A 17,048-nucleotide genomic window follows, 5' to 3' on the forward strand; every position below is an offset into this window, starting at 1 on the left:
TCTCGTTAAAGTGCACACCTCCCATCAGCCCCTGCAATCTGCTGCTGACTGCTGGGATTGGAAGTTCTCTCGACAGCACAGCCTCAGGTTTATGCCAACAACACACGTGAATATTGAACAACATGTGACGATGTGGGTTCTGGCTCCACACTCCCATTGCTATTGGAAGCACTTGAACCCAACACCGTCGATAATGTTGCCGAGTGAGCTAGTCAGTGGAGGCAAATTACTGAGCAAGGGGAAGGCAGAAAGTGTAACAGTGCTTTTATTAAAAACCAACAACAAATCAAAAACAGTGTTCCATAAATAGTGCAGTTCTTTCAAAGAGTCAATAAATAATCCATAAAAGAACGTGGGAGTAAAACTAATAAATAGAAAAAAACAATCCTTAAAATCGGAGGTTAAAATCTTCTCTTGGAAGCAGTTTTATAAAAACAACAAATCCGGTGCTCTTCTGTTAGCGTCTCACCTGCTTATCCCGTTTGGGCCAAGCAGCAGGCAAGACGCTCTCTGCAGCTGCCCTCCTACAACACACCCGAGACTGGAGACCTCCCGATCCCTGGCTTCGGTCTGGCACTCATCCCAGTCCCCGAGACTTGATTACCCCAATAGCCAGGACGCTCACATTGGGGACTCCACCACCAAGCCTCCCGACTTCCGCTGCCTTTCCACGGCCTTCTGCGGCTCGTCGCTTTCCTCTAGGCACTCCCGCTACCTACTCACTCAGCGGGAGCAACCTCAACTCAAACGTCTAGGTGTTGGCGTAACACCCAGCTTCCATACAGCTGCCCACGAGCGCTCGATCGCGGCCACCACATGCACGCACCGCGTGTCTGTCTCCTCCGGCACCGCCTGCTTCCACACTCGCTCCCTGTAACCTCCGTCCTCGCTTTCCTTTCCTTTTTCTCTCCGATCGTTTTTCCACCTCCCTAAAACCGACTCGCGCTTCTTTTTAAAATGACGAGGGCCACAGCAGCTGCAGCATTAGCCACGGGACAATCATGAATGTGGGCAGTTCCTCACCTGTGCACTAGGTGAGAAACGCCCACACCCTACGGATCGTCCGCGCCCACTATGGCCTAACATCCCTCGCTAAGCATGAGCACATTGATTATTTATTTAAAAATGGCCTTTACTCAACGAGCTGTGGACCCATAACACCACACAACACTGCACTCCGAGACCCTAACCATGCCGAAGATTTGACATTCCCGTCTCTACGGGTGACAGGAGACTGACATGACCCGGGAACAAGACGCGGCTGACTGACATTACACTCTTCATCTTCACACATACTAACGGGCACTGATGCCTGAGGGGCGCCCACTGGTTAGTTTCCTAAAGAATGCCCTTTAAGGCGCTATATACCCAAGCACCAGGCACACACACACTGGTTTAACTCAATGGCCTGCAGCTTGGACCAAAACCTCACCAGAAAATCTCATTAAACGGGTGTCACCCAGGACATTCAGTCTGAAGGACAGCTGAGTGGGTGCCAGGAGATGCGCATCCACACCCGCCAGTTGCCCCCAGTCTCGTCTTTTCTCAGCGGTCCGTGCTCGTCATTAGTTTGGCAATCCTTTTGTGACGGTGGCAGCTGTGAAAGAATCAACATTTACCAAACGTCCTTAGAGACCGGAAAGCCTCCAGGCAAATGGGGGGGTGGATTTGGGGGGCTATTTTAAGTGCAGGAATCCCAAATGTTCATAAAAAAAGAAGAAAGAAAGAGTGGCTGAGGCAGAAGTGGGCGACAGAATTGAAGAAACCTGCTTGACCCGATTCAAGGGGGCACAAGACCACCATGTGGGGCACAAGGCAGGACTTGAGCCCCTTGCCCTGACTCCATGGGGACCACTCGGGGTCCTATGATCTTCATCCTGATGCTTTTTAACATTATCACTAATTCAGTTCAAATGTGTCCAAGTTTGAGAGGTTATGGGGGTCCTAACTGTGGTCTCCAGCAGTGTCTGTCAGTGAGGATTTGGACTTCAAAAATTACTGAAACCCACTAAGAAAAAAAAACTTTTGGCAAAAGGAGTGGCAGAGACCCCTGAGGTGGCGCAGCCCGGGGGTCCTCCATACTCACACCAGCCAAGTAAAAATCACAAATCACCTTAAAATAAAAATCTTTGGGAACGAAAAAAAAAAAAACCTGAGCAAAGCCACAGCTCGAGATTTGAACCTGGGGGTCTCCGGGGGTGTGCGGCCACAGCGTTAACTACACTCCACCTGTGTTCAGTCATAACTGGTGAGGGGGGCTGGCAGCACTGGGTTGGGGTCTGCTGGTGGGCCAAATATCCCATGTGAGTAACTAAGAATAGGCAATGGCTACAGTGGCGCCACCTGGTGGAGGGGAGTCTGAGGGCAAGATTTAGGAATCGCAGAGAATCTGAGGAAGGCCGCAAATGCTAACGCAGATCAGCTCACGTGCGGCCGGCCGCTGATTTGAACGTCGCAGCGTTTGCTCCATCAGTCAGTCATCTCATTTTTCATAAATATTTTTAACAGTGACTTTCTCATGAACTGTGGGCTCTGACTCAAGATGGCATCGACAGATAGGCCGCCCTTAGCTGTCGGTTTTAGAGGGTCTGAGACTAAACCCGAGTTCACATTTCTCAAAGTTAACGGGCCTGACAGAGCATCGAGACCTGATGAAGCCTTCGACATAAATTTACTGGCTGCTTTGGTGCACTTCACGTCACGTGCGGGCGGGTACATAGGGGACAGCTGGAGGGCTCTAGTGACTGTAATTATACTGTCACACCAGGGATTGGCACTGTGTTTTAATGACAGGATGATTGGCAGCTGAGATATCGCTGACATCACTGCAGATGTCCGTCTACCTCCTCCCGCCTCTTCCTGCCAGGAGGACTGACGACTGGCAGCTCTGCCAACTTTGCCTGTGGCATTCTGATCTCTCATCTTTTTACTGTTACTTTGCCTTTTCATTGTGATGCAGGTACACGGGGTGCCAGGTTGGACCCCAAACCTTTTCGCTGTCTTGTCTTTCTCTACAACGTCTAATGGCCAGAAACCAAAGTGGGAGCCTCAGCAAAGTGTTTAAAGAATTCCGGCCCAGCCAAAGTGAACACTGATCACCAATCCATGGATTCGTCAACATCAGTCCACCAAGCTTCTTCTCCTCATGTCCTGCGCTTTTTATAACGTTGGGGTCCCCCCCCACATCCCTATACCCTTATGAGGTTTCTTAGTGACTCTCTACAAGCTTGGCACCCTTGGAGTTGGGCAGTTTATCCCACTCATCTTAGGAAACCTGCCACAAAAGACAATGAAAGAAACGACCTAAAAATATGAAAAGTAACCAAAAACAACAATAAAACGTACAACAACCCTGAACTTGGGCAGACATCGGTTAGGACGAGAGAGCAAAAGAGGAGTAAGGAGGGGGACATCAAGGCAGCGTCACAGAGTGCATGCGAGCGCCCCCAGACGGTTTCAGGCTGCGTTCAGCACCGCGTGCTGCTGGGACAGACCACCCAAAAAGTGCAAGGTGGGGGGGGACGCCCTTTATTACGTGTTTGATATTTTCAAGGCTATGAACGTGAGCCCCGAGTGTGCGCGGTGGCCCTCTATGTTCCTACCTATCATACAGGGCGCTGGCCGAGTCTCCGCACGCTTTGCTGCAGATGTTGCTCACCAGGGTCCTCCCATTGTGTCCTTTATGGCGTTTTCTCTTTCATTCAGAGAATGTGGATAATCGGCGAGTGCCGATGTGGGGAATGAGGCGGCGCTCTGAGGAGGAAAGAAAAAGGAGGAGCCGCTCACTCGCACTGCCAGAGACCCCCTTACACAAGAAAAGGCAAAGCAAACTTTCTGTCTGATTACAAGGCTGTGGCTTTAGGGTCCCCGTGGGGCGCAAGCGAGGACACGATTCAAAAGGCAGAGCTCATCAAGAAGTTCACTCCCTCAACATTACGACTCATTCAAGAAACAGGGCAGCGGCACAGCGGGACCCCTGAAAGTTCTGCTCAGTGGTTCAGCTCCCAGCTGAGACCCCTCCTTTGTGACAATGACATGTTCTGTCCTTATTCTGCTGTCAGCTTGTCATAGTTCAACGACTGATGAATGGACAGATGTCGCTTCTGCTTCGGTTTCTGTGTTTTTATCTGCACTAACGCTCTGTTAGGCCATTTGTACAGTTTAAACCTGGCACAGAGAATCTGTCACCACACTGAGGACGTGCTCCATACTGTGACATCACTGCCCAGATGCCACCTACAGCCATTGGGCATATCAGACTTGCCGACTGCAGATTCTGACCTCATCACTGGATTGTGCCAAATCACACGACTGCGTGTCACTTTCCAGCCCCTCTCTGACCGCCAATAGTGTGCTGACTGATGGCGCCGACGCCATGAGAAGGGTCCACAGGTACGGCCCCCCTTCAGCCGCGGTCTCAGACCTTTTTGTTTTTCGTGGCACATAAAACATGAGACCTCAGGCAGAGGGGCTTCTCTTCGGTCTGTGAGTCACCGTGAGTTTCGCATTGTGCTTCTGGAGGAGCATTCATTGGTTGTCATCTGTCACACACACACGGTGACCGCCCTCTCAGGGTGAGTGACAGACTAGTTGGGCATGTGGCTTTAATGGCAGCGACTCACTAAGATTATACAAATGAAGGCCACACCTGAAAATCGCCGAGAGGCTCCTGCTGGATTTGCAGTTGGCAGTCACAGCGTCAGATCATCTTCAGGGCTCCCGAGTCCGTTTCTTTATGAGGTTCCCCATGTGGCCCAGTCCCTTGTAACCCGCTATATGCCACATGTCACACGAGACGCGCTCACAACGGCACTTCCTTTGACATGGAGACAGAGGTTGGGTGCTCACACTGAAGACTTGGCAAATGAATGGCACGAGCAGGGAGTGAAGTCGGGCACTGGGTTGGCATTACGAGCTGCCAGTTGAAGGCCATCATTACAGAGTGTTTGATGGCACCAGGAAAGTCAGTTCAAAGTGAAGCGGGACACTAATTGGACACGGTGAAAATGGAGGGCAAAAATAAAAGCACTCGCAAAACAAAATTAGTTGACATGGAAAAGAGCATTTCAAGCCGCGTTTATTAGGACCCCCGCCACGCATGCGGCTGGCCTTGATCTGCCCTCCTGAATAATTGAAAATGAGACCCGCGACTGTCATCCGTGGCAGACTTAAAGAAAACTTCACTCATTAACTCACAGGAGAGGAAATCAGGACGTGTGACGCGAACAAAGAGAAGAGCGACGGGGAGTCCCCTTCACCAACCATCCAGGGGTCTCCCAACCCCCTCGGTCTTACTGAGTGCTGAGTGGTGCCAGGACCTGTGCTGGCATCGCCGGGCACAAAGCTGCAGACAGCCACAAACGTGAGACTGGCCTCAAAGCCCCGGCCCGTGGTGTTTCATTTGGCAGTGTGTTGTAACACCTGAGGCTTTGGACCACCCAAACTGAGTGACCTCAAGCAGGTCACTTCACCTGCCAGGGGTCAAACCATAACAAACAAAAGCAATGCAACTCAGGGTGAATCTCCAATGCTGGACAAAGTAATGAGAACCATAACACAAATGACATAACAACAGGAAACACACTCAAAAGCAACAATCAAATGCAAAATAAACCACAGTGCCAACGGCAGTCTGGAGTTTACCCCCCGGCGTGTTTTATTGTCATGTATGACTTCCAACGGACTTGTTTATTAGTTAGGGTTTGTCCCTTCAAATGTGTGGCCAGCCTTTGAGCTGCAAGACTGGAGCCCTGGGAGGCGGGGCCACCCTGACAACACGGAAGATGGACCGCCCCCTGCAGGGTGCTCAATGATGGAAGCCCTGGGAGGCGGGGCTACCCTGACAAGATGGAAGAGGGACCGCCCCCTGTGGTGTGCTGAATGACGAGCCACAGGAGGCGGGGCCACCCTGACGACACAGAAGAGGTGCCGCCCCCTGCGGTGTGCTGAATGACTGGAGGGACCAGCCAGGCTAGAGGACCCCAGTGGTGATGCATTGAGTTTGTGGAGGGTACTTTAAGGGTTTGGTTTCTCTTTCTGATTTTGCTGGTTTCGTCTCCTTCGGTTCTGCTCATCGGATTACGTATTGGGACTCGCTGGCCTTGCATTGCCAGTTTACAACACACGGAATGAGCTCAAAGTGCTTTACGAGATGTCAAAGAAACAGTTACAAGCAAAAAACTAATCAAATCAGATAAGAATAAATAACATGCAGAAGATAAATAATGCACACTTATAGAAGACAGAAATTTGGCTTTTAAGCAACATCTTTTTGCCCTTTGCTATTTTTGTTCTTTTTTGATTTATCTTAATAAAAAGGTTCATTTATAAAGGTCATTTTACCAACTGTTTCTCAAGCCAAAGGATTTTTAGGAGTTTGCTTTCCCTTGAGAGGCACTTTAAGAGATTTCGGGGCATTTCAAGTATTTTAAAGCCAAAATGCCTTTTAGGCCGAAGCAGGCCATTACAGTATGGGGTCTGGCTGACCGAGGTGAGGCCTATTTCTAGGTCTGGCCATGGCCTTGTTTATGCGTCTTCTTCAAGACCTTGTGCCATTTTGCTATATTTTTGGACATTTAAGGTACTCTGAAGCCCAGTTAAGCTTGTGTGGGCTGCAGCAGGCCGGTAGAGTTTGGGGTCCGGCCGTCTGATGTGAGGCCTGTTTCTGGGCAGGCTAGATCACACCATTTTGCTGTTGTGTGCGCACTCATAACACTGACTGCAGCACTCGAGTCTACGAGATCAACTTCGGGCACACTAGTGTTGTAAACTGGGCACCCGCCATATCCCCATTTTCTTACTTGTTTTATACTGTGAGGATTTTGATTCATTTCTGTTATTTTTGGTCTTGACATGCGGCCATTTTGTGACTCCTCTGGGTGTGCCACCGATGATGGGCCACAACAGGCGTGCGGGTTTGAAATCTCAGGAGGAAGCCTTTCAGCCTTCTGCCGGTTCTTTCCTCTTGGACTCTGGCTGAGGTTCTGCTCGTCGTCTCGATTTTCTGTCTCCCCGCTTCACCTGCTGCCAGGTTTGGTCGGCCTGTTCCTCCTTTTCCAGCTGGCTGTCTCGATGAGATTCGTTACCGACGTTGTTTGGTTTTCCCCCCACGACGCACGCCACTGTGAACACAGCCATCTCCATTCAGAACGACGGCATTTGAGAGAAGGCTAATGAACGTCATGAGAGCGGCGACACTCAGCCTGGAATGACAATTTCAATGAGGCACACAGCCCGACTCGTAAATTACAGGGCAATTCAAAGACAATGGAGGCCCCGACTCCCAAATTGACGCCGATGTTCCATCTGTGGCGCGCACTATTGAGCTACCGGCTGATAATTGGATTTTATCATTTTAAAAAGCTGACAAACTTCAAGTGCGACACCCATACTTGATAAAGGCCTAAATGAGATGTCTTAATGCTGCGTGAATGTAATGTGCTGATATTTTGGTCAGACAGCCATTTAAATAAATGAGACATTACGCTCTGCTCTGATATTATGGGCTGCGCCGGCTTCTCGTGTTGTTCATTACATTTTCACCTTTCCTTATACGTTTCTCCTGCGGTTTTGTGCTCATCCTCACTGATTTAACCTTACATTCCATGGGCTGTGGTGGGCTGTGGTAACCCACCACCTAGGACTGGACTTGGTGGGGCTGAACTCCGATGGAAGGCTCAACACCCTGTCTAGCCACAGAAGGCTCAGACTCCATTCAACCACAAAGACACCGTTGCCTCAGTAATCTGAAGAGTGCCAGGACTGTTGGTTGTTAACTTGGACAGAACACCCCGTTGATCCTAATCAGCCCGGTTTCAAGAGGGGCCATTCCACCAATGTATGGCGAAAAGGACGATAAGCCTCCAAAAAGACCCACAGGCCAGACCAGGACCTTGACTGGCCCACCTACAGAGAGGTCTCACCCCAGGCATCCCGGCCCCAAGCCTCACCAGGACCAAAATGGGTGCTCAGCTTTCGAAGTTCAAAGATCTCCTTGAAATGTTCTGATCTAGCAGACATTGCGTAGAGTTGATCTGTCAGACTGCACTCTGACTACACGCCGAGCTGAAAAGATGGGATGAACAAGAGGGTCCAACTTGGTCGAACTGAGCTGTAGATGGTGCCCCTTCACTCACGATGCAATGTCAGTGAGCCATGCAGAGGTTCTGGCGGATACCATGTGGTTGTCAGGAGGGAATGACATCAGCATACTGCTGGTAGGAGAAACCAATGGGCTGAATGAAGCGTCCTAGGGAGGAGAGGCAGAATAAGGGGAGAAGAGGAGGGGACCCAGCACCCATCCTTGGGGAATCCATGTGTTTGCCTGGCGCACCCTTGGTAATTCTTTTTGCTAGAACACAAGATCTGCCCAAGAGGTTGGGCTGGGGGTAGGCCTGGTGATGCCAAGGTCAGAGAAGGTAGCAAGAAAGATCTGATGGCCGACTGTGTCAAAGGCAAAGGAAAGATCCAGCCGGATGGGGACGACGGACATGACCTGGCCTGCCGTAACGAGGGTTAGGTTAGTTACAGGGGGTCCCAGCTGTTACTTTAAAATAAATGTAGTCAATTCTACAAGAAGACAGGGACACGGTTGGAAACGTTTCACAAAAATGTTAAGAGACGTGGAATGAGTGACCAAGGGCTGTGGTGGAAAGTAGGACTTTAGGGACCTTCTTATCTCAACTTGATGGTTTTTCTGGATGAGCTGGCTGGGCTCAATGGCCTGTTGTGACGCACCATTTCTAACCTTTGTGTCACCTGCTCACACAACGGTCATAGGCATGTGCATCCGGGATCCCCTGACAAGCTTGAGTTGGGGGGCGCCATCACTAATGGTGTCCTCTCCCTTTTCTACATCCCAGAGAGGACACCCACCCATACCGGCCGCAATGTCTGGATGAAGCCCTGCCCCTTCCTGTCACCTCACAGGACGGTGGCCAGGACCCAAGTCCGAGAAGAGCTGCAAAGTAAAGAACGCCGAAAGTTCCAATGGCTGCTTTAGAATCGGCCTCTGGCCTGTTGTGTCTTCGCGCCCCCCATTGTGCCTTCTCTTTTAGCTGCTGTTCAGGGGATTCCCGGGGTACCCCCCCACCCCCAGTCCTCTCTGCTCCTGACTGCCTCCTTGCTGCAGGTCACAGTCTGTGCCGTAGAACCAGATTGAGCTTTCGGTGTCGCGTGTGACCTCACATATGTGCCAACTATTTAAGATGGCGTCCGAGTTTGTGACTCTTTACGAGCAGCCAATGAAAGTCTGTGTCAGTTACACGGGGGTGGAAATCTTCAGCTTCGTCCTGTCATTGATGGGTTTGGTTTTGGGCTTTTGTTGTGCCCCCATTTTCTTTATCTAGTCCTTCTGGTGGCATCTGGTTTTCCTCCCGATTACCACGTGAGGCCTGACGGCCGCCATGTGATTAGTAGTCCAAACTTGGAGGAAGATTAGGAGGAAAGCAGCAGCCATTATTAAACGTTATCATCATCCGTTTATTTAAGCAGACATACACAAGCCGATCGGTGTACTTCATCACTGCCTTGTGAAACAGATGACCCGTCATAATCTGGAAGGATCTGCCACTCTTATGGAGCCCTGAAGCCGTGCCGCTCTCCTCACTGCTAATACCCCATTTGAATGACACATTATCTGTCTCTTAATAGCAAATCGTGTCACTGCGAGTCTGGGGGGCACACGCTAATCCTGGCGCTGCTGCAGAATGCAGAATGGAGGTGTTGATCTCCAGAGTCTTCATTGGCCACTGGGTTGCTGTCGTTTATGGTGGGTGGCTGCTCAGACCATCATGATCTACTCACCAAGGGGGACCACTCTGACGATCGCACCCTTGATGGGTCACAAGTCGCCATTGTTTAAACAGACAGTGAGTGGGTTGCAGTGAGTTGCTATTTTGATGATCTCACCAAATCTGCACTCGACTCACCAAGGGGGATCTCTAGGGTGAGCAGCCTTGGTGGGTCACAATCACTTGTACTGGAAAAAAGGGGGTCTCACCACCACAAAGGCTGAACATCACTGAACCAGCACATGCAAGTCACAACCTCACGGGCAGACAATAAGTACGAGTCGCTACAAGATCCCAAACAGGAAAGAGCTCGGTGTGGTGTACGTCCTTGTTCATTAGTGGGACCTGCAAATCACCGAGTAAGACCACCAACTCTCCATCTCTAGTCGAGGGCTCTGCCAGACAGCATACACGGATACTGAAGTCTCCACAATATTGATGACACGATCAGATAACGTCATGATTGACAGAAAGAACATTCGATGGAGTAGGAGGTCTGTTCACCAGGGCACAGAGTACCAGCTGAGGCAGACCCACCTTCAGCAGCAGCACTTCAAAGCTTGGGAAGGCATCGGCCCTCAGCAATCACAGCAAGACCACCAGCACAACCAGAAATTATGGAAGTTTTAAAGAAGTAGCAGTCAGGCAGAGAAAAGACTCTCTAGTCGCTCCAAATGACATGAAGTCAAGTTTCATCTTTTAAAGATCTAGTATCGTAAAACTGAAGAGGCCTAAAGAAACACCTGGGAACCACAGTTGGTACCACTGGCACCCCGGGTCCCAGCCCACCATACCTCAACTCCAAAGATTTGAGAATGACAAAGCGAGTTTCCACCTGCACACTCCTCGCAGAGGGCACAAGGCGAAGACGACCACAGAATATAACTGAGCATTTCTTGAGCCTCACCAACACTCCACGTCTTTACCCCGTCTTCTCTGGGGCTTCTGCTAGTCCAGGGAGCTGGCCAGGTGGCACACATCTGCCAGCGGTGGTGGGTATGAAGGGGGAAAGTAAGAATAGCGACCATCGAGAAATCTAGTTTACAAGAAATATGAATGAGAGTCTGATGATCATAGAGCAACATACTGAAAAAAATCACAACTGTAAAAGAAGCAGACAGCAAGTCGAGAGACACACTGGCGCCATCTTACTTCTAAGAACCTGATAAACCTGTAACAGAGTTTGGCCACTGGAGGGCGATGTGGTAAGAGATGCCATCATAAACAGACTTCGGCCACTAGAGGGCGATGTGGTAAGAGATGCCATAATAAACAGAGTTCGGCCACTGGAGGGCGATGTGGTCCTCTACCATTGTTTCAATTGCAGGTTGCTATTTCAGGTGAGGACGGCAGCCATTTTGCGGTCTGGTACTTCTGCTCACTCGCCATGGAGACGTGTTGAGGCTGAGCCAAAGTTTTACTGTCCTCAGTACATGTGACAATAAAGACCCTCTATACCTACAGCTAATTAACAAACCAGTAAAGTTTGATTTATGTTTCTTGCCCATCTAATAATATCTGCTGTAGTGTGGCAGCCAGCATTGATCGGCTTACAGACGCTGCCACTGCAGTCATTTTCTAGAAGAGGCCCAAGATGGAGTGGCTCCTTTTAAAACTGAGATCATTTGAGTTTGCAGAGTCTAACCGTGGATCGATGATTCAAGTCATTCACTTAAATTAGAAGACCACATAAAGAAAGTGCAGATGGAAAACTTCATGGTGTCCTTCATCATAGGGTTTGGACGACAGCATTGGGGGGAAAAGAGGAAAGCGTTTAGAGCTGCATGTCGCCCCCGGCTTATCGGCAGCAACAGGTCGCTTTGACTCTTACGGTGAGACCCAAAATAAAGAGCGGGCTGCGACAGTGGTGGTCCGGTCCTGCCCATTGTTAGTTCTGCTCAGGCCCTTGTTAGTTTTGTTCATTACTCTCGTGTTACCCCCCAGCTCTTTTCAGGTCTCTCCAGAGACGTCTGGTTGGGTTCGAGGCCGGGCTGTGGCTGGGCTCTCAAGGAAGTTTCCAGAGTTGTCATGAAGCCCCTCCTGTCTAGTCTTTACTTTGTGAACTGCCTCAGTCCAGTCTGAAGTCCAGGGTGCTCTGGGCAGCTTCTCCTCAGCCCCGTCTTGTCTCCCACTTTCTGAGGCTTCACCGCTGGCCTGGTCTCCTCCAGACGACAGGCTAATGTTAGTTTCTCAGTCTGAGAGTCCTCTGGTGCCTTCCTGCAAACCCCAAGTGGGCTCCCATGGATCTTTCACTGAAGCGAGGCTTCCATCTGGCCACTCCGCCACAAAGCCCAGTGCTGGTCGTCTTTCCAGAAGTTTCCCTTATTCCACATGGGTGCTCCAGAGCTCAGCCGGAGTGACCATCGTGATCCCGGTCACCTCCCTTTCATGGCCCTGATCAGCTTTGGCTGGGCAGCCGACTCAATGAAGGGTCTTGGCCTTCTCCCATTTGAGAATTATTATGAAGGCGGCTCTGCTCTTGGTAGCAGAACACAGGTAGCATGTAGGGCTACCTGACGAGATCAGAGGGGCCTCCATCGTGTCATTTCAGTAGCTCATCCACTCCTCAGAGCCGACCATGAGGCCATTGACCCGCTTTTTTAAAATTTCATTTCCCTGTTGCTCCTGATTGACCATCATGAAGTCCGTGTCAGTCTTCTTGGTGTCATGGGGTGCACTTTGGGGCACCGATGTCAGACCTCTGTGGTGTCCTCCTGGACCTGCTGAGCCAAAGTGAAAGGTACAGTGCCCACTGTGGGGCTGACAGGTCGATGACCACCTGGGAACCAAATCTGAAGCTTTAGCAGAATAACAGCAATTAGTCACGAAGACGGAAGACGTTTGTACTGCATACACAGGACAGGAAGTGCAGTTTTCTGTTCTCAGTGTTTAACATTTCATGTCAACGTGTCGCACGTGTGCATGGCGGGCAGGTACAAGGACCAAAAGAAGAGAATTCCAGGCCAGGGGGTGGCGCCTTTCTCTTTTAACCCTGCAGACCAGACACAGGAAATTCTGCCTGGTCCCAATGACCTCACTGCCGGTTCCAGCCCCCAATGACCTAATTTCTGGCCCCCTGATGACCTCATCTGCCAGTTGTGGCCCCCCAATGACTTCACTTCTGCTGACCTGCATTTAAAGCAAGACAACCTCCCACTTTGAATTCAGTTCTGTACCTCAATTCTGCAGCCTTATTCAAGAGTACCAGTGCTGCCCCAAATCTCCTTTTGTGTTGAGGGTCTTTCATTTTTACAAACGTCGTCGAGCTTTAACGCTTTAGTCCTACCCCGATGACCTCCATAGAGGAAATGGGGCTGAAAAGTCTTCATGTCACACGTCCATGTTCTGCAGGTGGTACATTGCCAATGTGGCCGGAAATAACCCAGATGGCCGCCCACAGTGGCGACACTGGCACCTTATGAAGACTGCGCCACCTGTCAAGTCGATTCATGTGGTGGAGGCCTCACTGCCCCTCACTACAGCAGGACACAACAATGGCAGCCGAGAGTAGCTTGTCAGATTTGCTTTTTCTGGACTGCAGCGGTTCAGAGGGTCCCCATTGCCCCGCTATCTGGTGTCACTCTTCGTGAGTATAACACAGACCCAGTGCTGGCCTTTCTCTGATTGTCCTTCACGTGTGCAGGTGGTCTCTCGGGTGTGCCACATTTCTCGTTCTCTTTATCAGCCGGAGGTCTTGTGGTCTCTTGGCAGGCTAAACTTGTCTTTCTGACTTTAATGGAGTGGCGTCCTCTAGAGAAGGAAGATGCACTCCGGCCGTCTCTTTAAATTGTTCATTTCTGTGCTGCCTGCCTGTGTTGTGGGCTGCCCATGCATTCTCAGTTTGGGAGTTGCTGGAAGCAACAGTTTTATAAATAAATATGCAGACTATTTAAAGCTTCATTCCTGCGTAACTTTCTTTTCCGAGGAGGCCAGCTGCCAAATTTATTTTCATCGATCCAGGATATCTTAACTTGCAGACCAAGGCCTGATTTAAAATGCAAGAAATTAAGAAGGAAACACCAGAACACACTCAACAACGTGGCTTGTGTGGCGAGTCTCTTCGCAGGCTGCGCTCCTCTGATGCCAAGCAAGGCAAGGACAGGCTGGCACGAGTGGTTCCTCACAAAAATAAAAAGGGCTCTGGGGGTCCGAGTGAACCGAGAATGACCTTTTAATCCTGCCATGTCACGACCTCGGAAACCACGCCCCCGACTGGGCAAATCCTGGCAACGATAAACAAAATGGCAGCGGAAGAACAGCAATGAATTTTAGAATGAAGCACTGAACAGAAAAATCAAACGATGCCATGAGGTTCCTCTGTGCCAAAACAATGATAAGCAGCTGCCCAGTAAAGCCAAGAAATAATTCTTGCACCCTGAGTGCTTAAGAACTCCCCAGTTCACAACAATATATCAGGATGTGCCCACCTTCAATGTGTTGTCATGGCAGCCAGATACCAACAATCAGCACACTAGTGGCACCACAGAGAGGCATGGACATACTTCAGCTACCTTACATGTAAAATGGGTGTCAAGACCTCCCGAGATGTCCTTCCAGAATACCCCAACATACTGTGTGTGTCTGCAGAGACATGCTCACATGACCCAGGCCATGGCGTCAAGTTAAAGAGGGCACCCTATAGGACCCTTGAAGCCCACTATATTTTCATGTCATGGCTGCTTTCCCAACATACCGCATTCCATTGTGGGCACCTCTCTGATGATTGTGTTGTATTATAAACGCCTTTTAACGTGGGACCCTTTGGTCCAATTTGGGTTGCCCTGCTGCAGCACAGTGGTGCATTCTGGGAAGGTTTTGAACACCTCGACTATTTTAGTATTTGTTATTCTCAAGTTTACATTACACAGGAAGATGTGATCAACACTCTCAAATCTGACAAGAAAGCAATCCAAAGAGCACCAGGAGGCCCCCGATTAGCTTCTTGTGCCTGTGTGGATCAATGCCCCCCACCCCATGCCCTCCTGGCACTGCCAGCCACTCCAGCTCACAGATTAAGTGGCCTCTTTAATGGCGCACGCTCTCACAGGGCACTTTACAAAACAATCCCGGGCACGTTTGCAAAACAGCACTTTAGATGTGTCGTAATCAGACATGAGCTTAATAAGAAAAGGCGTTTTCATGTTCTCCCGTGAGAGTCGATGCCCGAGGGATGCGTAACCAGCACTTAAAGCACATTAAAGCTTAACAAATCATAAACACTTGCGGTGAAGTGGAAAATAACGCGCCTCTCGTAGTGTGCAGTACTTAGCCCTCGCTTCAAATAAATCACACACATCCGCTTGGATTTCTTTACCTTCATCTTGAATACTCGCATGAAGAATCAAGGGGTCCTTGAGCAGACCCTCGTCATCGTGGGCGGGCCTCAGCGGGACACAATCGCCCAATCAAAATGACCGTTTTGGTGTAAATGAATCCTATGCACTTGTAAATTTGTCAGGCGCGCTGGTTATGCTGGTCTCTCACTTCAAGGGCTGAATGATTGGACTTACCAGGAAAAGCAAATGCCACCACAAAAGCTGCCACCCTCAGGTGACTGCAGTCCCGAGTGACACAGCACCTGATGAAATGGCAGCGACACAACAAAACAGGAGCCGAAGGAGGAGCTGAAAGTGAGCAAAGAGACTGAAGTGGAAATCCAGCAATACAACATTTCAGCAGCAAAGAGCCAGGAGCGGTAGACGCCATTACCCATCTGCCCCACAAGGCTGGCCACTCAGGAAGGATGAGGTGTACCTGGGGCCCTCAGAACCAGCCAGAGATCTCTGTTACAGGGTCAGCTCAGAGACATGCAGGTGGATGAGCCAGTGGTGTCCTGGATGGCGGACCACCAGTCGGGCAGACCGCAGCCTGTGAGGGCAACACTGGAGCACCAGAAGGACCAGGCCTATCTACCAGCATCATGTTCACTACTCCGTGCACCTCACACTAGAAACACAACGGCAGGTCAGGTCACCTGTAGAAATATCAGATGACTCTGCACTCATGGGGTCTGTCGATGAGGGGGATGAGACAAAGGAGAGCGGTCAGGGGAAGGACTTGTAGAATGGTCTGCAACTCATCATCAGTAACACCAATGAACTGCCGAGTGACTTCCACCACACCAAAGAGCCTCTAGGACTATTCAGGGGGTGGATGTGGAGGTGGTCCACTGCTACAAGTACTTGGGGGTCCACATCAATGACAGGTTGGACTGGTCTTGGAACACAGCGGGACCAGAGAAGAGACGAGTTCCTGCTTCACATTTTCTACAACTCTTCTGATGGTCAGCACAGTGGAGTCTGGGCTGGTAACATCACTTCAAGAGAGGCCCACCAAACTAACAAGCTAATTAAAAGGGCGGGCTCAGTTATGGAACACACTCTGGACCCCCCTGGAGGTCGTGGCAGAATGAAGACATTACTGACGGCCATTATGAACAAAGCCACACGTCCTCTTCTCTGTGACACACAAACACTGAGGACCTTCAGCTAACAAATCATCCAGCAGACGTGTGTGAAGAAACGAGGCGGGGGGCTCCTTAATAAGCCTAAAAATACAAACATGGAGCCTTTCACCAGTCTACCTGTCACATCAGCTGCCATCTCAGTGGAGCAGCCCACCAAAACACGTGATGACCCGCACAGGGCGGACTCATACAGTCCGTCTCCTACTGCCAGTTTGCTGAAAGGGGCACTGCCACATGTGCTGCATGCCACGACCGAGGCCCAGCTTCCCACATCCCACAGCAGCAGCCTGGTCCTCTCCTCAGGGTCTCTCCACGCACACCTCCCTCTTTTTTTCCCTTTTTTAACTGTAATATGCAGACAGCCACACAGTCCCCTGCTGAGGCCCGTTTTTTGAGATAACCTCTGGGCTCCCCAGATCCAAACAGCCTTTTCTGTAAGAATTGTCACCTAAATGCCACCAATTTAGCTTATCGGCCTCTTGGCGACACTCCTGGGATGCGTTCTTCACAAGCGGGCAGCAGGCAGTGCCTGACAGAGTAGACGAGCGCAAGTTCATTAGGCGGACAGTAAATTCAAAGGGATGGCGAAACTTTGGCGAGAGGACGGCCAGGCAGCGTGTGTGTCACAAACCTGCGCTCTACGTGACATGTGACTTCTTTAGCGTGACGTGGTACAGACCGGCGTGAGGTGTACTAATCATCTGCATTTGGATGAATTTCTATCCGGCTTTTCATGTGCCGTGCTGCTGTGTTCGGATTTTCTGCCCTTTCTTCATTTTTTCGGCCTCCTT

Source organism: Polypterus senegalus, chromosome 12 (assembly GCF_016835505.1).
Source record: "Polypterus senegalus isolate Bchr_013 chromosome 12, ASM1683550v1, whole genome shotgun sequence".
Lineage (NCBI taxonomy): Eukaryota > Metazoa > Chordata > Cladistia > Polypteriformes > Polypteridae > Polypterus > Polypterus senegalus.